At 39.7% G+C, this 25,715-nt stretch overlaps 1 protein-coding gene across 3 annotated transcripts in view; it reads right to left on the reverse strand.

Moving 5' to 3' along the window:
• The window catches only part of ASXL2 (ASXL transcriptional regulator 2), a 190,324-nt gene that overhangs the window by 129,235 nt on the left and 35,374 nt on the right, over window positions 1–25,715 (reverse strand). The window contains exon 1 of one of the 3 annotated variants that reach the window (XM_064295136.1): window positions 3,067–14,654. The exons of the other annotated variants lie outside the window; for them this stretch is intronic. The gene's annotated coding sequence lies outside the window, so the exon portion shown is untranslated. Of the gene's footprint in view, window positions 1–3,066; window positions 14,655–25,715 lie in introns of those variants that run through there. 3 annotated transcript variants of the gene reach the window in all.

Raw genomic sequence — 25,715 nt, forward strand, 5'->3', positions numbered from 1 at the left:
TGTAATAAATGATGAGGTTTATACATAAAAACATAAGTAAAACATTTTGCAATATTCTGTGACAGCACTAGTTTTCATTATTATTAATCAACTGTATGACAAATATCTTTGCCAGCTCACATTTCCGATATCACCCTTATCTAAAACTCCACCATGTCCCTAAGAGGGAAGAGAGAGAGAAAAAAAAAAAAAGGTGTGCTTCTCAGGCTACCCGCCCTTTGATTTTTCCACTATTTTCATCAAAAATAGCTAACAACACTTTATAGTAATTCCTACCAATAATACGAAAACATAAAGAACCAAAATCTGATTTTGACTGAAACTTTACAGTTGTGCTGTCATATTTTTGCTCTTTTAAGCTTGTTTACATTACAGGTAATGTCTTCAGGGTGACATCTTTACTTTTCAACACTTTAAAGAGGTCCTTTGCAGCAGATTTGCCCAATGCAATGCGTCTTTTGATTTCTTGACTGCTGCTTCCATGGCTGTTGATTGTGGATCCAAGTAAAATGAAATCTTTCAATCTTTTCCCTGCTTATCATGACGTTGCTTATTGGTCCAGTTGTGAGGATTTTTGCTTTATGTTGAGGTGTAATCCATACTGAAGGCTGTGGTCTTTAATCTTCATCAGTAAGTGCTTCAAGTCCTCTTCGCTTTCAGCAAGCAAGGTTGTGTCATCTTCTTAAGGCAGGCTGTTAATGAGTCTTTCTCTAATCCTGATGCCCTGTTCATCTTCACATAGTCCAGCTTCTCGGATTATTTGCTCAGCCAAACACAGACTGAATAGGAATGGTGGGAGGATACAACTCTGATACACACCTTCCCTGACTTTAAACCTCACAGTATCTGCTTGTTCTGTCCGAACAACTGCCTCTTGACCTATGTACAGGTTCCTCATGAGCACAATTAAATATACGGGGATTCCCATTCTTCACAATGTTATCCATAATTAGTTATGATCCCCACAGTCGAATGCCTTTGCATAGTCAGTCAGGCATCAGCAATGATATCTTTGGTTCCACGTCCTCTTCTGAATCTGGCCTGAATTGCCAGAGAGTGGTGATAAGTAAATCTGGGGAATGGGCTTGCCCTAATGTTTGTTTGTAACTACAAACATTATTCAAGGAACCAGGAAATAGAAATTAGTAAAAGTTTTCTAGATTGTCATTTCTCTGGCATATGAAATCCTAATTGAAAGGTGACTACTAAACCACTATCAGAATGAACCATATTCAGAATTTAAAACAGTTATATTATCGATGGTAGTGGTAAGGAGCCCTGGTGGTAAAATGGTAAGCACACGGCTGCTAACCTAAAGGTCGCCAGTCTGAACCCACCTATCGGCTCCGTAGGAGAAAGACCTGGTGATCTGCTTCTGTAAAGACTGCAGCCTAGAAAACCATATGGGGCAGTTCTACTCTGCAACTATGAGGTGAAATCAACTAACACCTAACAACAACAATGGTAATGATAAAAATTAATATTTTCTAATTTATTATCTAGAGCAAGGAATTACTTGATTTTAGTATGGTTGAATTTTGCTATTTATATAGAAATACTTAAGTGTGCATTATAAGACATTAAGCTCTTAGGAATGGTTGGAGACCCCAACTTTTTGTTTGCCTTTTTAGTGAGGATTTCACTGGTTTTCCAGGTTTTGTGTTCTTTAATAGAGAAAACCAATTAGTAAAAGCTACTTACGGGACAGTAGTTTTCCTATGAAAATGGTTTATCACTGGTTCTTTTAAATATCAGGCATTTAGAATTTGTTTTAATTTAGAAAATTATTTACCCTAAATTTTCTCAGAATATTTAGAACTAAAAATCTCTTAATTTGAGGGAGAAAAAGAAATCTTTCATTTAGAGACTTAAACACAGCATTTTTTACTTTATTATGGAAGTTTTAAAACATTTATAAAAGTAGTGAAAACACTACAATGAGCTGTCATGTTCTCATTGTCCATCTTCAACAATTATCAACACATGGCCTAAATTGTTTCATCTCTATCCCCAGCAACTCCCCATTCACAAACTGGGTTATTTTGAAGCGAAGCTCAGACATTATTTCATCCATAAATACTTTAGTATGTATCTGTATAAAAACAACGAGTCTAAAAAAAAAAAAAAACTGTTAAAACAAAAAAGTCTGACAAAGTAAAATTTTAGAAAAGACTCATGAATCGGCAGCACAGGCTCACTGAGATTTGTTCCACCAGATAGAGAAAAGCTAGGAGTTTTTATTAGAGATTAAAGGTAGAGAAAGAGAAAAAAAAAAACATCTTTCACATATTCTGACATACCATTAGGTCACATAAGAGCAGAATGGTCAGAAGGCCCAAACATTTAAATGTGCCTATTCAAAAAGCGTTTGTTTAGTGTCTGAACTAAAACTTCTGAGCCAGCAGGCAAAAATGTTTGTGCATACCAAATGAGGTCAAAGGAGACAGAAATTTCAAAAGGGGAGGTGGAATCATTCAAGCCTCTGTAATTCTTTTAAAGAGCCCCCCCCCTTTTTTTTAACTCTTAAACTCCAGCAAATACAGAGAATAAAATACAAATTCAACAATACCACTTTATGTCTCACAAAATAACTATAATTTCTTAATACAAAAATTTTTAGTCAATGTCCCCAATTTTCATGAAAAAAATCTAACAACTGGTTTGTTCAAATCAGTATCCAAAAGGCCCATATATACTGCATTTGGTTGACACGTGTCCTAAAGTTTCTTTCAATCTACAGATTCTCCCACCCTTTTTCTTCCAATTTATTTATAAAGGAAACCAAGCAGATCATATCATAGTTTCCCACTTTCTGTATTTTGCTAACTGCATGTTCCTCCATCCCCTGCATTTCCTGAAAACCAGAATTGACACCTAGGTATATGCCCAGATTGATTTTGTTTTAGCAAAAAAACTTCATAGGCAGTGTCGCACATTTCCTAGCACACCACAACAGAGTACACAAAATATCTGGTGGTCTCTGTTTCTGAGGGGGCAGTGGCGGTTCAGTGGTAGAAGTCTCACTTTCCATGCAGAAGGCCCAGGATGGATTCCTCGTCAACTCACCTCAGACGCAGCCACTGCCACCTTGTCAGTGGAGGCATGTGTGGTGCTATGATGCTGAACAGGGTTCGGTGGAGCTTCCAGACTAAAACAGAGCAGGAAAAAAGGCCTGGAAATCTACTTCCAAAAATCAGCCAGTGAAAACCCTATGGATCACAATGGTCCAAACCCTTTGTATATAAGATTGCCATGAACTGGGAACTGACTTGATGGCAGCAAACAACAGGAGAGGCCCAAGAACAATCGGTGGGTTCAGATGCTATCCTCTTGACCCATCTGTTATAAAGCTTGTCACCAACTTTCCACCTAATTGTTTAGCAGCCACTGATCAGCCACTGATGATCACTATACAGACATCTTACTTAGGGGTTGAAAAGTGGCAACAGTTTACCACTCCTTCTTCATTTCTAAGCTAAAATTCTTTTCAATAGAAATATTTTCCTCCATGAACTATTTGGTTACCTGAGGTACAGTTCATAGAGAAAATGCAAGGTAAGTGCCTGATTCTGTCCTTGTATTTACCAGTTCTCAGAATAATTAGCTGGTTTTCTAGCATGCTCCAAAAGTGACCAGTGAGGTTGGTTTGTTTGTTTGAAGTACCGTTACAAATATTATGGATTTCACTGTATAGAGCACCATTCTGGATCATATTTTTTGTGCTTTAACAACTGTATTTTTTCATTTGTGAACTGCTTATTCATGACCATTGTCCACACTTACTTATATACCATTTGTATGGGCTCTACTTTTTATATTAAATATATTAAAGCTTTTACTCTCACATTTACACCAAACACTCTTTCCAATTTATTCATCTTTTCATTACTGCTGTTTTTGTTAGAGGTTTTTATTAATGTTATATATTGTAACTGATTAGTCTTTTATTTCTTTTAGCACTTCTATGCTATGTGTTTTATGCTATATGTAGCTCTCCTTCCTTCCATAGTTTAATAGAAATTTTCCACCTTTTCATTTACATTTAGCTCTTTTGAGTCATGTGAGAATATATACATAGAGAAAAATGAGAAAAATGTGCACAGACATACTAAAGAAACACAGGAGGGAGAGGAGAGAAAAGCAAAATGGCCACATGTACTCCTCAGTAAAAATACTGTTATTAAACTGTTCTTTCAACCGCAAGTTAATGTAAGTGGAAAGACTATACAATAGATTTGTAAAACATTAGCTTACTTTAACCACACGAGGGCAGTGTTTATCAAACAAAACCTCATTCCATTGGAATTGTTCACAGAAATACAATTTTTAGGAAGTACTTCATGACAATATGAATAACTGCTGGGAAGCATTAAAATCAACACTACACACAATTAAAGTACAAAATAAATTAGATTTTAATGCGTGCTTAACATCTACTTTTAGCTTGTGGATTCTCAATTCGGCTATTAAATTTTTTTTTAATATTGTATTTTCTGAGTACTCAAGAATAATCTAGGTAGCCATAAGACTCAAGTTTGAGCCTAACCTAAATAACAGCACTATTTCAATTACTGCTGCATTTATGAGTTCATTCGAGATACACAATGTATAGTCTTGAATTTTGTATATAACTTTTACATATGCAAAATATCCAACTTAATAATATGGTAGTCTTTATAGATTTATATCAGTGTTGGCTGGCTTATTTACTGTCCAAAAGCATTAATTAGGGTAATTAATGCCATAGTAGGAGCCCTGCTGGTGTAGTGGTTAAGAACTCAGGCTGCTAACCAAAAGGTTGGCAGTTTGAATCCACCAGCTGCTCCTTGGAAACCCTATGGGGGCAGTTTTACTCTCTGTCCTATAGGGTCATTATGAATGAGCTGCAATCGACTCAATGGCAACAGATTAATGCCACAGTAGTGAATGAGATCACCCAGAAAATATGCAGTGTGAGAAGAGATGAGGGCATATACTACAGAACCCTGAAATATACTGATAAATTAAGTCAGAAAAAAAACTAGCAAACTAAGGAGTGGCCAGAGCAGTAAGAAGAAAACCAGGAAAATATGGTTCCTCAGAAAAGACAAAATCAATAGGGCACACCATTACAGAGACCTCCTAGACATATCCAAACACCTCACAGGATTGGTTTACTGGGTTAAAAGGCTTAGAACCACAGTCTCATGGGACGATTCAGTTAACTGGCACAACGTAGTTCACAAAGATACTTGTTCTACACCCTAGTTTGGTGAATAGTGGCTGGGGTCTTAAAAGCCTGCGAACAGCCATCTAAGATACAACTGCACCCTCTTCTCACTTATCGACATGGTTATGTTCCAAAGACCAAGTCTTTATGTGAAGTCAGTGTTACACAAAAATAGGGAATGACTACATTAGACCATAAAATGCAGGATGACTACATCATTACACCAATGCCAAATTACATCATTACATAACTGCCAAACCACTGAGATCACAGCCAAGTTGACATATAACCTGAACCATCAAAGCCAGCACCTCGGCGTTTGTTACTGACAGACATATGTCGTTAATAACCAAAACAGTGGATGTTTTTACTATTGTCGTAAATGCAAAACGTCAGGTAACGAGATAATCAATAAGTGAGGAGAAGGTGTATTGGTCTCTACTCATCTGGAACAAAAGATAATGAAGGAAACGAAAGACTCAAAGAAGAAAGTATTCCATAGGACTAACAGCCCACATGAACCACAGCCTTATCTTATCTAGCCTGAGACCAGAAGAACTAGGCGGTGCACACTATCATTACCAACTGTTCTGACCAGGGACATAACAGAAGGTCCCTGGACAGAATGGGAGAAAAATGCACAACAAAACTCAAATTCCTAAAGAAGGTCAGACCTACCGGACCAACAGAGACTAGAGGAGCTCCCAAGACTACTGCCCTAAAATAACCCTTGAACTTGAAATTGAAGCTATTTTTGCAGGTCATCTTTCAGCCAAATAATAGATTGGCTTATAAAATAAACAGTATCACCCATGAGTCATGTGCTCTCTTAAACAATTGACTATACGAGTCCAAACGGTCAACACTTACCCTGCAGCAAAAATGAAAAGGTAATGAGTAACAGGGACGCTAGATTAATGGACACAAAACAAACAGAATAGAAGTAATGAGAATGCTGATACACTGTGAAAACTGTAACCAATGTCATGGAACAATCTGTATAATTGTTAAATGGGAACCTAATTTGCTGTGTAACCTTTCATCTAAAACAAAATAAAATACTATTTACAAAAAAAAAAAAGCATCCTAAGAAGGATAAAGTGGTGAACGGTGTCAAAAGCTGCCTAGAAGTTTAGGTAATAACAGAAAAGTATCCACTCTAGCAATAAGGAGATCTTTAATTAGCTCTACAAGTTCAGGTGCATTTAATCGGGTGGAGGGGGCGCTCAGACTTGAGTGGGTTTAGCACTGAATCGAAGTCTACAAGTGGGGAAATGAAGTAAAAACAACTCTTCCCAAAACAGTGAAGTCAAGGAACAAGTGTTTTGTCAAATGGACATCAACCTGTTTCAACGAACCTGCAGAAAAGCAGACAGAAGAGTCCCTGGCTATTCTAACTCAACCTTCAATCCCAAAACAAGAGGTCATTAGTCTAGTGGTTAGGATTCGAGGCTCACAAGAGGTAAAGAGATTCAGATACAGTTTTTAACAAATCCATCATTATCCAGACTTGTGCTACTTACAATTTGACACTCAGGAACAAAATGAATTCTGAAGACACAATATTCCTTACCTAACAAACTCATTATACACACACTCACTATGTAAGTTCAGGAATTGAACAGATGAGAACAACAAGGAATACATGTCATTTAGAGAGAAGGAATAACTAGTAGTAGACCCTAATATCTTAAGAGGAAAGAAAGACCTTATTACACCTTATTGCTTAGTAGTATCTGTTGATCACTACTTGTGTCCTGAAATACAATCTTCTGCTTGGATTATGGGTTGAACTGTGTCCCCCAAATATGTGCGTCAACTTGGCTAGGCTATGATTCCCAGTATTGTGTTACTGTCCTCCATTTTGCGATCTGATGCAATTATCCTATATGTTGTAAACCCTAGCCTCTACGACGTTAGTGAAGCAGGATTAGAGGCAGTTATGGTAAAGAGGCAGGGCACAATCGACAAGATCAGATTGTATTTTGAGTCAATCTCTTTTGAGATATAAAAGAGAAAATCAATCACAGAGAAGTGGGACCTCATGACACCAAGAAAGAAGTGCAGAGAGTGGAGTGCATCCTTTGGACCCGAGGTCCCTGCACTGAGAAGTTCCTAGATCAGGGGAAGACTGATGACAAGGACCTTCCCTGAGAACCAACAGAGAGAAAAAGCCTTCCCCAGGAGCTGGCACCCTGAATTCAGACTTCTGGCCTCCTAAACTGTGAGAGAATAAACTTCTGTTTGTTAAAGCCATCCACTGTGGTATTTCTGTTGCAGCAACACTAGATAACTAAAACAGCTTGGCTTCTGTGACACCAGGCTCTCTCCTTGTTTCCCTCCGACCTCTTTACCACCAACTTGAACTTGCATATGAGCAACTGATGGTCTGTTCTGCAGTCGGCCCCTGGCCTTGTTCTGACTGATGACACTGAGCTTCTCCATTGTCTCTTTCCACAGATGTAGTCGTTTTGATTCCTGTGTAATTCTATCCAGCAAGGTCCATGTGTATAGTCACTGCACGTGTACAGTCACCATTAATTTTGCAGAAAAAAGGTATTTGTAATGAAGAAGTCGTTGGTATTATAAATTCTGTCATGCAATCTCCAGCATTGTTTCTATCACCAAGGCCATGTTTTCCAACTACCAATCCTTCTTCGTTGCCAACTTTCACATTCCAATCACTAATAATTATCAACACATCCTGATCGCATGTTTGATTGATTTCAGACTGCAGAAGTTAGTAAAAATCTTCAATTTCTTCATCTTTGGCCTTAGTGGTTGGTGCATAAATTTGAGTAACAGTTGTATTAACTGGTCCTTCTTGCAGGTGTATGGATATTATGCTATCACTGACAGCACTGTACTTCAGGATAGATTTCATAATGTTCTTTTTGACTATGTAATGCGAAGCTGTTCCTCTTCCATTTGTCATTATTGGCATAGTTCCAAATAGCCAATACCAGTCCATTTCAGCTCACTAATGCCTAGAATATTGATCTTTATGTGTTCCTGTTCATTTTTGATGACTTCCAATTTCCTACAGTCATACTTTGTACATACCATATTCCGATTATTAATGGATGTCTGCAGCTGTTTCTTCTCACTTTGAGAGGTGCCACATCAGCAAATGAAGGTTCCAAAATCTTGACTTCATCCGCATCGTTACGGTCGGCTCTCCTTTGAGGTGGCAGCTAGCTATTCCCCAGTTGTATTCTGAACGCCTTTCAGTCTGAGGGGCTCATCTTCCGGCACTATACCAGATGATGTTTTGCTGCTATTCGTAAGGTTTTCACTGGCCAATTTTTTCAGAAGTAGACAGCCAGGTCCTTCTTCCTAGTCTGTCTTAGTCTGGAAGTGCCACTGAAACTTGTTCACCATGGGTGACTGACTCTGTTGGTATTTGAAATACTGTTGACATAGCTTTCAGCATCACAGCAACATGCAAGCCACCACAGTGTGACAAACTGACAGGTAAGTAGTGGTTACGTAGTAATATGGAAAATAAAACTTTAATCCAATAACAAATATCTTATCAGGGTGGTTTTAAAAAAATAAACAGGTAATATATTAAAAGAAAACAAAATAAAGGTATAAAGGGAAAGGTCTCCTTCTACCTTATCTTCCATCCCCCATTCCTAGCCATCCCTTCCTCAAACACTTACTCATAAGCAAATATGAATATTTTTTACTTTCTCACTTTTGTACACAAAAGGGTACACACCATATACAATATTCAATACCTGGCTTTTTTCACTTTATATGGAGTTCTTTCCTTGTATATACAGAGAATGCACTCATTCCTTTTTACAGCTATATAATAGTCATTATGTGGATACACTACAATTTATTCAACCAATCTCCTAATAATGGTTTTTAGGGCTGTTTCCCATCTTTTGCATGGTTTATAGTGGAAACAAGTGGAGCCTTGCATCATATTCCCTCAGCCCGGTTGCTGTGATGAATTCAGACACAGTTGCCATGGGCAGTTCCCACTTACACTGACGGTATCCCATCTCATGCTGACAGTAACTCACTGTCATGGATTGAATTGTGTCCCCCAAATATATGTGTATCAGTTTGGCTAGGCCATGATTCCCAGTAGCGGCACTAGATGATTAAGACAGAATTTAGTACTGAGAGTGGGGTGCTGCTTTTACAGATACCTAAAATGTGGAAGTAGTTTTGAAGCTGTGAATGGATAGAGGACTCAGAAGGAAGTGAGGAGAACCATTAACGCCAGAGATGGCACAGATGCTGAGAAGCAGCAGCAAAGGACCAGCAGCAGGAGAAAACTGGCAGTGGCAGCAGAGAACTGGCAGCAGTAGAACCAGGAAACCAGTGCCGGGCAGCACTGGAGCCAACCCACAGAGTGAGCTGAGTGCCTTTGTGCAGGAGGCTTCCTGGCAGACTGGGGTGCCTTTGGGCACTTATCAATAGAGCTAGGCTTGCCAACCCACAGAGCAAGAGAGCTGAGTGCCTTCTGGCTGAAGTTTACTTGTAGAGTGGGGTGCCTCCAGGCACTTACAGGTGGAGCTACAGAGCTTTCGAACACGTGCCCCAGATACAGGCAGAGTGGCCCAAGGGACCAAGAATCCAAGGAACCAGGAAGCAGAAGCTGAAGACAAGGAACACAGGAAGCCGACCTGTCTCAGTCTCAAAGGGTACAGCCACAAACTCTGGGATTTCAAAGGGTGGAGCCATGGCCTCTGGTGTTTCTAAGGGTGGAATCACCACTCAGGTGGACTAGGAAAATGGTGCACCTAAAGCCGAGGGAACAGAGTCACCGTTCCAAAGGACCTAGAAGGCAGAGCTGAAGCCCAGAGCTGAGGGGCCTCCACTCAGAATCTGGACGGTGTGGCCAATACTAGAGTTTGGAGGGCAGGGCCATTGTGTAAATGATCTCAAAGAACAAAGGATTATTTTCAAAACTGGAGGGCTAATGTAATGTGTTCTGCTGACCTGTTTGTGCCTGTTATCCCTTCTTTCCCTCCAATTTCTCCAATTTGTAACGGAAATACCTAGCTTGTGCCTGTTCCACCACTGTACTTTGGAAGCAGGTAACTTGTATTCTAGATTTCACAGATGAAGGAGAAGTTTTGGATTTCGGACTTGGGGTTGATTTAAGACTTTTGCTATGACATGATGGGGTAAATATGTCTTACATGTGGCAAGGACATGAGTTTTGGGGGGGCCAAAGCGTAGGATATCACGGATTGAATTGTGTCCCCCAAAAACACGTGTATCAATTTGGCTAGGCCATGATTTTGAGTATTGTGTGACTGTCCACCACTTTGTCACCTGATGTGGTTTTCCTATGTATTGTAAATCTTACCTCTGTGGTGTGTTTTTTTTTCCCTATGGTGTTAATGAGGTGGAATAGGTGGCAGTTATGTCAGTGAGGCAGGACTCAATCTACAAGGTTGTATTGTGTCTTGAGCCAATCTTTTTTGAGATATAGAAGACAGAAACAAGCAGAGAGACAAGGGACCTCATAGAACCAAGAAAGCAGCACCAGAAGCAGAATGAATCCTTTGGACTTGGGGTTCCTGCACAGAGAAGCTCCTAGTCCAAGAGAAGATTGATGAGAAAGACCTTCCTCCAGAGCTGACAGGGAAAGAAAGCCTTCCACTGTAGCTGACATCTTGAATTTGGACTTCTAGCCTACCACACTGTGAGAGAATAAACTTCTCTGTGTTAAAGCCATCCACTTGTGGTATTTCTGTTACAGCAGCACTATATGACTAAGACACCCATCAAAGTTCCTTAAGTCTCTCCATTTTTCTGCAAAGGGAGTGCAAGCACAAGTAAGGCAACCCAGAAGAACAAGGAAGTTAGTACCCTTACCGGCAAACTTCGACCAATGTGGGGGTAGAAACTGGTAGATAAATGCTCCAGACTTGGTCTTAAACCACCTCGTGACCACACAATAGTCCCACTGATAAAGAAGCCATAGTGACAGAGATGAAGGCTATGCATAGGCTGAACAGCATGGCCTTCCTCTCACCAAAACTGACATAGCATAGTTACTGCTGGTGCTGAGTTCCCAACATGTCACCAGCAAACACCAGCTCTGAGCCCCCTATATGTTACCATTCCTCAAGGAGGCCAGTCAGCCATTTGTATGACAAGTTGATTACATTGGACCTCTTCCACTCTGAAGGAGGCAGCAATTTGTCCCTACTGGCATTGATAACCATTCCAAATGAGTTTGCCCTTTCCTGCCTTCAGTGCTCAGCCAGCAACACTATCCAACAGTGTCTAATTTATGATCACATCACCTGAGACCAAGGGATTCTTTCTGCAGAGAACACCACTGATCTCGTTATACACTATATCATCAAGAAATAATAAGCATGATAGCGCATTAGAATGGCCTCCGAGATGCAGTAAATGCACTGATAAATGCATTTACAATAAAAAGATATAAGTGGAAGCAGGATTGGCTCCTGGGATCCTAGTAACCAAATTAAAAAACAACAACAAAACTTATTTCCTAGTTTTAGGCTCTGGTAGGATTACAGATCCTTACTCCTAGGGGTAAACATTTTTAGCAGGGTATCATTAACCTGAATGTGACGTGACAACTGGAAAATCAGCAGGCAAAAGAGCGAGTTATTATAATGGTTCACTAGCCCTGGTAGCTAAGTTGCTGCTATATATGAGAGCAGAAAGGAGGAAGTCTGAAACTCTTGAGATTCCAAGGATACAGACAACTGCAGGAGTCATGGGCCAATAAGGCATGGGTCATTCTAAACCTGCTGAAGGTTGGCAAAGGGTGAGCAAGATCTAGAATGGTGGTGGTGAAGGGAGATGATGAACATCCCTATAGCCTTCAAACCAGCTGCCACAGTGGAGACTATGACTTGTTCCATTAAGTCATTTTAAGAAACTGCTGCCAGCCACCATCCTGAAGAGCTACAGTGAAGGTTGGGCTTAAAGAAGAGCATAAGCTGTATAAGGAGTAGACCATAACAGACATTTTCAGCGTCCTGCAACACATCCCTTACGCTTCCCCTCCCCTCTGATTTCCACTGAAGCTCTGGTAGACAGCCAAAAGACTGCCAGCATCTCATCTTTGCTCATGCTGCTCTCTCTATTTGACATACCTTTCCCACTCCTTTCAATGCCTGCCATCTAACAAAATACTAAAGATTTTTTTAAATGGTAATACTTAATTCAATGGTTGAAAAAGACAGGCACTTATACATTACACAGCTGGGAAGATAAACAGATACACCTTTCTGGAAAGTAATTTGGTAATATGTAACTTAAGAGCCTTTCAAAGATTGACATCCTTTTACCCATTAACTTTTCTTCTAGCAATCTATAAAAGCAAGGTAACAGAAATATATTAAGAGATCTAAACACAAATGTGTTCACTAAATTATTACCTGTAGTACTGGAAAAAAAATCTAAATACCCAATATTGAGGTAATAATATAAATCAATTTTACTTCCCTCCCAAAGATATCCTTAGTTCAAGAGCAGAGCAGAGACCATTAACCTCTGTATCTGTGTGTCCCCCCAATTAGCACAATACCTGGAATATACGAGTAACCCAATAAATTATTTCTAAATTGAAAACGATGCATATTATGCTGTCATTAATTTAAGCGGTTTTCAATGATGAGGAAATGCTTATGATATACACTATTAAACAGCAGCAAAAGCCACACACAAAACTGAATATATGATTTCAATTAAAAAAAAATTAGAAATAAATGTCAAAATGTTGATAGTATTACCTTAGATCAGTGTTATTAACTTATAGTCTAGGCCCAAAGGATACACAGATAAGACTTCAGGATTCCACGAACCTCTCTGCAATTATGTACAGTATTTAAAGTTTGTATCTTTTTCTGGGGAGAAGGTCCACAGTTGTCCCACAATTCCAAAAGGGAAACTGGACCCCAAAGTGATTAAGAATCCTCTATGTGGGAGAATTAAGACTTTTTTTTCCTTGTTTCTTCACAATCTTCTGTACTTAAACTTCCCCAAAACATGTTATTAGCCAAATAATCTGGGGGGTAAACTAGGTAAAACAGTGTCCAAAGTTCACAAAAGTAAGTAATTAATCACTAACAGAAAAGTTAAAGGATCTACATATTTGGACACTTCCTTAAATTTTCTATCATCTCAAAACATATAATTTTATTCTGTCTTAAATATTTCCACTTTCCTCAACTCTTGTCCATACTGGAGGGCCAAGATTTCATATACTTACTTATTACACTCCAGATCAAAGTCTAGTACAAATTAGGTCCAGTCAATGACAGAAAGAACAGAAGAAAAACAATGTTGGTAGTACCGCTTTACAAATATAATGTGCTACTACCACAAAAGGATTTCAGTCAAAAGATTCTATGTATAAGTTAAAAAACGGGCTCCACATTCCATGGCTGTGAGGCCATCCCTGAGGTAACTTTCCAATTAAAACGAAGTAGGCTGAACCATACTTTGGAAAAAAGAAAAAAAAAAACCCCGCTGTCATCTAGTCGATTCCGACTCATAACGACCACATAGGGTTTCAAAGGCTGTAAATTTTTACAGAAGCAGACTACCAAAGCTTTCTCCCACAGAGCCACTGGGGGTTTCAAACTACTGACCTTTAGATTAGCAGTTGACCACTTTTATCCATTGTGCCACCAACTTACACAGCAATTATAGATCCTAATTAAATTGGCATCTCTCATGCCATCCTTCTCTCTACTACAACTATTACCCGTAACTACAAAACAGAAATAAGAATATACATATAATAAAACCACCATGATTGATTTCAAAGATCAAACTTTGAGCTCTTCAGAAATATTCTAATTTTTCTCCAAATCATTTATGGAATGGTAGAGAAATCATTTATGAAAAAGCCTCAATAATTACAAAAACCATAAAGTGTTCAAATTATACTTCCAGATTGTAACGCAATAAAAACATAAATTAACAAAAAGTAAAATAAATTCTGGGAGATTCAAGATGGTGGCCTAGTCAGACACGCCGTGCCATCCCTCTACAGCAAAGACCCAAGAAACAAAGTGAAACAGATACAGACAACCCTGGAATCCTGAGCATCATATGAAGGAATACAGAATTAGATCAAACACCAACTGGAAAAAGAAACTGAACAACAGCAGTGAAAGGGGAGAGATACAAAGCAGAGGTGCCCTGCCAGATAGCCCAGCGTAGCAGGGCCATTTTGAGACAAAACCAGAAGGTGACCCTGGGTGAGGAGCACAATAAGACATCATAGAACTCCCATTAGGAGTCAGAGAAACTGTGTCAACATACCCATAGTGAAGCAAGGTGAGCAGGACATGAACAGAAGTAAAGAAGGGAAACTACAGGAAGGAGGACAAGAGCTTCATGGATACTGGTAAACACAAACTAGAAGGGAGCCAGGACCCAGAGAGAGGGTGGCTCCCAGCAGGGGTATCTGACCAGCAGAACGGGTGACAAGCGCAGAGCAATAGATGAACCACCCCTTTTTCCTTTTTCTCTCTGCCCTGCTCCTGGCCACCTGCCTCGCCACCCACCCCCGCCCCCCGGCCAGAGAATGCCTGCGTGCCCCACAGTCTCCCACCCACCCTACCCCTCCTTCACAGGAAAGACTGCCTGTGTGACCCCCAGCCAACTACCCCGCCCCCTGACAGAGGGAGCGCCTCAGCGCCCCTAGACGCCCGCCTCACTCCTTGCCTATTGCCTGCTCAGCTGATACGCAACTGTGAGCATTTCTATACTGCCAGACAGTGCTCATCTAGTACACCCTCAGCTGTCTCACACACGCAGTTAACAGCGACAAGGGCTCACCCTACCTGCTGTTGCACTGAACTAGGGGCAGGAAGTGAACACCCTAAATGAGCATCACCCAAGCATACCTGACCTGCGCCGCACTGATAAATCAAAACAAAAAAATCATAACAACAACAATATCAAGTCACATAAAGAAGACATCTCAACCAAACGACCAAAATAAAGGGGTAAGAAATCTTCCTGAGGAAGAGATGGCAATGGAACTGCCTGATATGGAATTCATAAGGTTTATATACAGGGTCTTCAAAGAGATCAAGGAAAACACAGGTAAAACCCTAGAAGAATTCAGGAAAATGATACAAAAACAAAATGACAAATAGACAATTAGAAATCATACAAAAACAGCGACTAGGAATCCAGAAGATTAACAATATCAAAAATAGATAACTCAATGGAAGGACAGAGAAGCAGAATTGAAACAAGAGAAGAAAGAACTGATACCAATTTGTTTGAGGGACAATCAGAAAAAAAAGAATGAAAAACATGAAGAAAACCTAAGAGTTATGTGGGACACAATGAAGAGAATAATTTATGCATGATGGTAATCTCAGAACAGGAGACCAAAAACAGAACAACACAGAGAATTTCTGAAGATTTGCTGGAAGAAAACTGCCCAAATATCATGAAAGACAGAAAGATTTCCATCCAAGAAGCTCAATGAAGCCCATACCGGATAGACCCCAAGACATATCATAATCCTTCCAAGTTCAAAGATAAAGAATGAATTCTGAGTAGCTCAGGAAAAATGAAATTATCACCTTCAAAGGGACTCTAATAAGACTAAGCTCTGATTTCTCAGCACAGACCATATAGGCAAGAAGGCAATGAGATCACATACATAAACCAACCAAGAATTATATATGCAGCAAAATTATCTCTCAAATAAAAAGAAGAAATTAGGATGTTCCCTGACCAACAAAAATTAAGGGAATTTGTAAAATCCAGACCATCCTCACAAGAAATATTAAAGAAAAGTCCTTTGGATAGAGAACCAACGAAAGCAGACAACCTGAGAGCAGGCCAACAATGGCACTACCAAGATGCCAACCCAGATAGAGAAATCTCAAAAGCATAATAAAACTACAAAACCAAAATCAGGGAACCAGAGATATCAATCTGAAATGGACGACAACTTCTAACAAAAACGGGGAATGAATGGAATAGTTACAGAACTGCCATATGGAGAGGAAGCCAAGGTGGTATCTAAAAATAACAGTTTCAAACACAGAATGATAAGTAAACCTCACAGTAATCACAACGAAAGTTAATAAACCTACCCACAAAAATAAAGAAGCACATCAGAAGACCCAGTAATCATAAAATCAATGGCAACAATGGAAATGGACACTCCATGAAAAGAACTCAGCACAGAAAATTAAGTGGAACAAAGAAACTGTCAACACCACACATACAAAAAAAAGCATAACAAAATGACAGTAGTAAATTCATATCTATCGATAATCACACTGAATGAAAATGGGTTAAATGCACCAGTCAGAGACAAAGAGTGGCAAGCTGGGGGAAAAAAAAAAATGACCCATCAATATGTTGCCTAGAAGAGACACACTTAGACACAAAGACATAAAGAGGTTAAAAAGGATGGAAAAAAAATATATCAAGCAAACAGTAACCAAAAAACAGCAGGAGTAGCAATATTAGTCTTTGATAAAATAGACTTTAAATCATAAGAGACAAGGAAGAACATTACATAATGACTAAAAGGTCAATCCACAAAGAAGACATAACCTAATAAATTTCTACACATCCAATGACAGAACTCCAAAATGCATAAAACGAACCCTAACAGAAATGAAAAGAGAAACAGACAGTTCTAAAACAACAATAGGAGGCTTCAACGTACCACTTTCAAAGATGGACAGAACAACTAAAAATAAACTCAACAAAGATACAGAAGATCTAAATAACACAATCAACACTTCTTGACCTCATAGACACACACAGAGCACTCCATCCAACAGGAGCGCACTACACATTCTTCTCCAGCGCATGATCATTCTCTAGAAAGACCATAACCCTAGGCCACAAAGTAAGCCTCAAAAAATTCAAAAATATCAAAGTAATATAAAACATCTTCTCAGGTCACAATGCTATAAAATTAGAAATCAATAACAGGAAGAACAAGGAAAAATATCAAATGTTTGTAAACTAAACAATGCTATGCTTAAAAACAACTGGGTAACAGAAGAAATTGAAAATGAAATCAACCCAAAGAGATCTGCAGATATAATGCAATCCCAATCCAAATCCCAAAAGCATTCTTTAACAAGATGGAAAAGCTAATAACCAACCTTATACAGAAAGGAAAGAGGCCCCAGATAAGCAAAGCATTACTGAAGAAAAGGAACAAAGTAGGAGGTCTCACACTACCTGATCTCAGAACCTACCATACAGCCACAGTAGCAAAACAGCCTGGTACTAGTACAAGAACAGGCACACAGACCAATGGAAAAGAATCGAGAAACCAGAAGTAAATCTATCCACCTATGGTCAGTTGATCTTTAACAAAGGAGCAAAGATGGGGAAAAGACAGTCTTTTTAACAAATGGTGCTGGCAAAACTGGATGTCCAGCAGTAAAAAAATGAAACAGGACCCATACCTCACATCACACACAAAAACTAACTCAAAATGGACAAAAGACCTAAATATAAAACCTAAAACAATAAGATTAGGGAAGAAAATATAGGGACAATACTAGGGGCCCTAATACATGGCATAAATATAACACAAACCATAACTAACAATGCACAAACACCAGAAAATAAACCAGATAAATGGCACTCCTAAAAATTAAACACTTATGCTCAACAAGGCTTCACCAAAAGAGTAAAAAGAGAACCTACAGACTAGGAAAAAAAATATTTGGCAATGATATATCTGATAAAGGTTTAATCTCTAAAATATACAGAAGACTTTCAACAAAAAATAGACAAGCAACCTAATCACAAAATGGGCAAGGGACATGAACAGACACTTGACCAAAAAGGACACTTAGGCAGCCAACAAACACGTGAAACAATGTTTGTGATCATTAGCCATCCCAAAACCCAAACCAAACCCGCTGCCATCAAGTTGATTCCGACTCATAGCAACCCAACAGGACAGAGCAGAACTGCCCCATAGGGTTTCCAAGGAGTAGCTGGTAGATTCAAACTGCCAACCTTCTGGTTAGCAGCTGAGCTCTTAACCACTATACCACTAGGTCTCCCATTAGCAATTAACCCACTGTCACAGAGTAGATTCCAACTCTTAACAACACTATAGGACAACACACAACTGCCCCATAGGGTTTCTAAGGTTTCCAAGCAGCTGGTAGATTTCAACTGCCAACCTTTTGGTTAGTAGCATAATGCCTAACTACTATGTCACCAGAGCTCCTCATCAGCCATTAAAAAACCCACCAAACACACTCCCATGAAGTCGATTCCGACTCATAACAACCCCAAAGGATGGGGTAAAGCTGCCCCACAGAGTTTCTGAGGAATGGCTGGTGAATTTGAACTGCCAATGTTTTGGCAACAGAGCTCTTAACCACTGCACCACCAGGGCTCCAATTAGAGACATGCAAATCAAAACCATGATGAGATACTATCTCACACTTGCAAGAATGGCACTGATCAAAAATTCAGAGAACAAATGCTGGAGAGGTTGTAGGGAGACTGGAACTCTCATACACTCTGGTGGGAATGTAAAATGGTACAACCACTATGGAAAACGAAATGGTGCTTCCTTAAAATGCTAGACATAGAAATACCATCTGATCCAGCAATCTCACTCCTAGGAATATATCCTAGACAAATAAGAGATGTCAAACTAATAGACATATGCACACCCATGTTCACTGCAGCACTATTCACAACAGCAAAAAGAAAAAAAAACCTCAGTGCCCATCAAGAGATGAATGGATAAACAAATTATGGTACATGCACACAATGGAATACTACAAAACGATAAAAAGAACAATGATGAATTCTGAAATATCTCACAACATGGATGTATCTGGAGGGCATTAGGCTGAGTGAAGTAAGTCAGTCACAAAAGGACACTGTATGAGGCCACTATTATAAAAACTCCAGGAAAGAAACCATCTTTGATGGTTACGAGAGAAGGAGGGTGGGAAGAAGAAATCACTAACTAGATAGCAGCCAAATGTTAACTTTGTTGAAAGGAAAGACAATACACAATATAGGAGAAGTCAGCGCAACTTGACCAAGGCAAAGGAACACAGTAAAAAAAAAAAAAAAAGGCAACCACAGTAAATACTATAGCATATACAACCCTACAACAACAGTAAAACTTAACTTACAAGCAGGTACATATGCTGAATAGGGGGAAGAGGGTGCGTAGAAGTATATTCATATACATATATGAGTTAGAATAAGGATAATTTTATATACATATTTGTATGCACTGCGTACATATCATATACATAATAAAACACAAAGGGGGCACAGTCATAGAAGCTTTCTAGACACATCCAAACACCTTTAGGGACTGAGTTACTGGGGCTGAGGACTGGGGCCAAGGTCTTGGGGGACGTTTAGGGCAACTGGCATAACAGAGTTCATAAAGAAAATGTTCTACATCCTTCTCTGGTGAGTAGCATCTGTGGTCTTAAAAGTTTGCAAGCAGCCATCTAAGACAGATCTACTGGCCCCATCCCATCAGGAGCAAAGGAAAAAGAAAAAAAACCAAAGACACAAGGAAAATATTAGTTCAAAGGATTAACAGATCCCATGAACCACAGACACTACCAGCCTGAGCCCAGAAGAACTAGATGGTGCCCGGCTACTACCACCGACCACTCTGACAGGGATCACAATAGAGGGTCCCAAGTAGAGCAGGAGAAAAATGTAAAATAAAATGCAAATTAACAACAAATTAACAGACTTACTGGTCTGACAGAGCATGGAGGAATACCCGAAACTATGGCCCCTAGGCACCCTTCTAACTCAGAACTGAAACCACTCCCCAAGTTCTCCTTTCAGCCAAAGATCAGAAAGGCCTATAAAATGAACAATAACACATGTATGAATGTGCTTCTTAGATCAATCAAGTATACAAGACCAAATGGGCAACACCTGCTCAAAAGCAAAGACAAGAAAGCAGGAAGAGACAGCAAAACTGGACGAATGGACACAGGGAACCCAGGGTGTAAAGAGGGAGAGTGCTGACATACTGGGGGTACTGCAATCAACGTCAATCAACAATCTGTGTATAAATTTTCGAATAAGAAACTAATTTGCACTGCAACTTTCACCTAAAGCACAGGGGGAAAAAAAAAAAAGGTAAAATTCCCTAGCACTGTTTCAAATCTCTAACCAGCCCCCGGCCCATCTCCCCGAAAATAATCTTGGACCAAGAAGGAAATCACAACTTTAATACCTAGACAAGAAAATTAAATGAAAGGTATACTGGAAAAGAAAGCAATTTATTATTTGTGGGTGTCTTTTATTCTCTTAAACTATTAATTATGGACAATGAATAAGGAAGACCAAAAACGAATTGATGCCTTTGAATTGTGGTGTTGGTGAAGAATATTGAATATACCATGGACTGCCAGAACGAACAAATCTGTCTTCAAAGTACAGCCGGAACGCTCCTTAGAGGCAAGGATGGCAAGAGACTTCATCTCACATACTCTGGACATGTTATCAAAAGGGACCAGTGCCTGAAGAAGGATATCATGCTTTGTAAAACAGAGGGTCAGCAAAAAAGAGGAAGACCTTCAATGAGATGGATTGATACAGTGGCTCCAGCAATGGGCTCAAACATAGCAGTGACTTTAAGGATGGCTCAGAACTGGTAGTTCTGTCGTACATACAGTCGCTATGAGTCAGAACCCACTCGATGGCACCTAACAAAAATAACATTTTTTTTAACGTATTTATCTTATTTTAACGCAAATAATGAGCACGTTATACGTTTTTTTGCATACCACACAACCCCCTCCCCGAGGAGTTATTTTCATAGGTGCACTATACCAATATTTTTTTTAACATGTTGTTGATTTCAATTTCAATTTCTGCCCAATGGATTTAATGTTAAGTCTTCCTCTTGGTACCTGTCGACGTGGAGGTTTGGTTTCCCACAGCAAACCTTTACCAGCCTACCCCTGAGTTTCTAAAACAACTCCTTTCCCAGCATGACTCCTTTGCTGTTCTGCAGACCACTTTCTCTGGAAGTCACTTTCTCTGCCCCCAGAAACAGCCCTCGCCAGGGCAGCTGGCCCCAGTCTAGGAGGTACCCAGGTTTGTGCACCTCAGGCCAGAGAGGCCACTGAGGCTGGAGGGCCGCAGCCATGCACATTCCATCCTGTCATTCAGCTGGCCAGCCACCATGCAAGTCATTTGACTCTCCTGCCCGCACAGATGCCTCAGAGCCGCACGCACAGAGGGGTCACGGTCCCTCACTCGGACAAGACGGGTCCAACTGGCCACCGAGGGGCCCGAGCAGTGTGGGCCTGCACCCACATCATCCTGCCACCCAGCTTCACACGGGCCCAGCACCACGGGGAAACGCCCACCACCCGCCTTGGCAGCCCCACATGCAGCACTCCACCAGACCCTCCATCTACCTCCGGTGCGAGATACCTGGGTGCAGATCTGCTACAAGGAGCCCCACCACTCTCAGGCCCGGCCACAAACTGCCCCAGAGCAAAAGCAGAGTTTCAACTGTTTACTTTCCAATTACTGGGGTACTACCAAACTCGATCTGTGACTTCTTGACCGCAGCTTATTACAAATTACCAATGTGATCAAAATCAACATTTTCAGACTACTGAGTAAGGAAGAATGAGGCAGAAATTCACTTCTGGAAATGTCACCAGATGCACGGTATATGCATGGACACGCTATGCCAGAAATTTTTTTTTTACATAATTCTGTCATTTCTACGTTATGTGTGTGCATTATTTACGTGGGTGCAGTATTTGCCAAAAAAAAATACAATAATTGATTTTAGCAAGTATCTGGGCATCTATTACAGTTCCATTGCCTAGTAGGCCCTCCAAAACATGGCTGTACCTTGACTGTCCAAATTTACACTATCCTCACCTGGGTGGCAGAAATGGTTAAACCCTCAGCTACTAACCAATAGATTGGTGGTTTGAATCTATCCAGAGGCACCTCGGAAGAAAGATCTGGTGATCTACTTCTGAAACATCTGCCACTGAAAACCCTACGAAGCAAAGTTCTACTTTAAAACAAACGGGGTCGCCAGGAGTCGGAACAGACTCTATGGCAACCGGTTAGCCTCACCATATTACCTTCACTGTATTAATTTAATCCAATTCTACTGTCTCAAAATTCTCACCTATGCCTTTAGTAGTATACCAATCCTCAGCTAAAATGCCTTTTTCTCCCCAGATTTGTATCAATACTTAAACTTCTATGAGTGCAGAGTCTCTCTCTTTCAGAGTCTGATGACAGCTACGAAGACTCTTCTCACAAATAAGCATAATTTTTATGGTTAGTTTCTGTGAGCCCACAGACCCCATGAAACCTAAAGCAAATCTGTGCTTTTAGCAACCCACCTTCAACATTCTCCAGGTAAAAAAGCTGATTTTCTTTTGAGGATCCACCTTTCTTTCGTTTTTATCCATATATGGTACGAACCAATGCTAGCACTAGAGCACAAGGCCTAAGCCTAAACCAATTAGCACTTTCCATTTGGTAATGGAAACCCCAATGGTGTAAAGCTAAAGCTGCTAATAGCTTTCTTGTACCACAGAGACTGAGAAGCAAACCAACACCTCAAGACCAACCAAAAAAACAGAAAGAAATAAAATCGTGATAATGTCTTTAAAACACCGAATTCAATCATACCTGAAGCTCTATCTCCAGATATTTCAGGGACACAAATCAATAAATTCCCTTTTCTTCCTTCTACCATTTTGGGATAGGTTTTCTATTACTTTCAACCAAAACAGTCCTGATATAAAGTCCGTCCCTAAAACAGGCTTAGGAATTCCTGGAGCAGATGGCAAATCTATATTCTGAATCCATCCATATGGACAGTAAAAGTAATTATGGTGAAAAGGCTGGCAATAATCAGAGCCTACTAGTCACAAAAAAACTTTTAACCATACAGCAGAAAATTTTTTATTTAAGCTTTGTAAATTACTGAACTATATGAGGAAATATTTCCACAAACCAGTCAAAGCAATGTCTTGAAGCTACCAAGACAAGGCACTTGTCTTTAGGACTGCAATTTCCCAGATGTCAAACCAAATCTGTGCTTCTACATCCCTGTTAAAAACAGTCAAGCTCAGACAAAATCTCACCTCTTCCCATGAAGTCAGCTCTCATCCTCAATGACACTCTCCCTTCTGAACTACCTTAGGTACTTCAAACCAAACTCATTGCTATCGAGTGGATTCTGACTCACAGCAAACCTACAGGACAGCGTAGAGCTGCCCCATAGGGTTTCCAAGGTTGTAATCTTTACAGAAGCAGACCGCCACATCTTTCTCCCGTAGAGTCACTGGTGGGTGCAAATCTGAGGCCTTTAAGTTAGCCAAGCGCTTAACCACTGCACCTTCAGGGCTCCTTTCCTTAGGTACTTAGGGTGTGCAATTTCAGCAGTTACTCATATATTATTTTTTATTGTTCCTAATTATTTTAGTCTCTTATTCTTGTCTCCACATAGTGGAATGCCCTTATTTGCTGAGGCAGAAATAGCCATGGTTTTAATCGAGAAAGAACTAGAAAGAAGCCTCCTAAAGCAGAGGACAGTTAACCAAGTAATCCCAACTTAGATTTCCTGAATTTTATCTTCCTTTCAGGAGAAAACTCAGTTTTCTCGCTGTGCATAATACTGCCACCACCATAACGGCCCCACAGAGGGGCAATGAGTTCTTTTAAAGCTCCAGCACAAATATGGAATAAAATAGCCTTTTTCTTTGGCTATCCCCCTTTTTTTTTTTTTTTTTAGCCATGACATAGTTTAAAAGCAAAAAGTAGGCATCGTAAAAAGAAAACTTTACTAAATAGTGAAGGAAAGCTACACAACAGAAGGAGAGGCAAGAAAATCCAAGTTTCAGTCATGTTTATATGGGCAAGTTTCTGCATCTCATCATGATGACTTTCTAATACTAATACTCCCTTCCCTAGCTTCTGTACTTCCTGTTCTAGTGACAGGCGGTCTGGTGAACTGCATTAGGAGTTCACACAAGAGACATCCATTCCTCCACAACCAACAGGTAGAGTGTTATCTCCTCAAGATTAGTGAACATGTTACATACCAATGACTATTCACAAACTAAAACAAGTCTAAGTGTGGGGGGGTGCTGGGGGGAAAACTAGGAAAAAAATCGTACTAATATATAAACAGTAGCTTCCATTGGGTAGTAGGACAATGGGAAATTTTTCCTCTTTTTCCCTCCCTTCATTTTCTATCATGTGTATTACTTTCACCTAGAAAAGTTTTTCATTTTTATGTAGTCAAATCTTATCCTTTATGGATTTTGCCTTTTTTATGCAAACTTTCCAAAGAATGACACAAAACTCAAAGCCATATGAGGAAAAGGAAAAATAGCAAATGTGACTACATAAAAATGGAAAACTTGGTGTATGTGTTTGTGCACACACACAAGAGCACACACGTACAAATCCATAAACAAATTCTAAAAAGAAACTGGGGAAAACAAATAGTTGGAAAACATCATACACAGAGTTGTTATGAATCAATGAGAAAAACAATTCAAAAACAGAACAAGCGAAGAGTATAGACAGTTCAGAGAAACAGAAATACAAACAGCCAATACACATCCAAAAAAATGTTCAACCACAACCATAAACACTAAAATTAAAATAAAAACTAGATATTTTTCACCTACTGAATTGTCAACAGTTAAAAGGACTGAACGCCCAGTATTAGGATGTGGGAACAGGTATCGCCACAGGTATCGCCATCCACTGTTGTAAAATGGTATAACCTACGAGAGCGCGATTTGGTATTCTCCAGTCCTGGCTGAATATACCTTTGACTCGGCAATTCCAATATAAAAATTCTATGGCTATATCCCACAAGTATACGCTAATAAACATGTACAATACTTCCTGATGCCATGTTTTTAATATCATGAAACTGGAAATTATCTAAATTCCAACAAGGAATTAATAAAACAGATCAACGAACTGCCAAACAATAAAAGAATATACCCCCAAAAAAACCCGTTGCTGTTGATCCCGACTCATAGCCACCTACAGGACAAGAGTACAACTGCCCCACAGGGTACCCAAGGAGTGGCTGGTGGATTCGAACTGCTGACCTTCTGATTAGTAGCTGAAGGCTTAACCACTGTGCCACCAGGGCTCCATAAAAAAAGATAATACCATCAAAAAGAGCAATGTGAATATAATTAAAGTCACTGAATAGATAGTAAAATGCTAGTGACAGAATCTAAGTAGTAGGTATATGAGTATTCACTGTAAAATTCTTTCAAATTTGCTGCATGTTTAAGTTTTTCATAATAAAATGTTATGGAGGGAAACCAATGTAGTGCTTTATATGCAGACATGCAAAGATAGTTACACTTAATTAAGTAAAAAATGCAAGCTGCAGAAAAGTATAATATTCTATTCCTTATGTAGAATATACGCGGAGGGAGTCAGCTATAAAGAAAAACAAAGTCCTGATGCATGCTACCACATGGATGAACCTTGCAAACATTAT

This window comes from Loxodonta africana, chromosome 12 (assembly GCF_030014295.1).
Source record: "Loxodonta africana isolate mLoxAfr1 chromosome 12, mLoxAfr1.hap2, whole genome shotgun sequence".
NCBI classification, from domain to species: domain Eukaryota; kingdom Metazoa; phylum Chordata; class Mammalia; order Proboscidea; family Elephantidae; genus Loxodonta; species Loxodonta africana.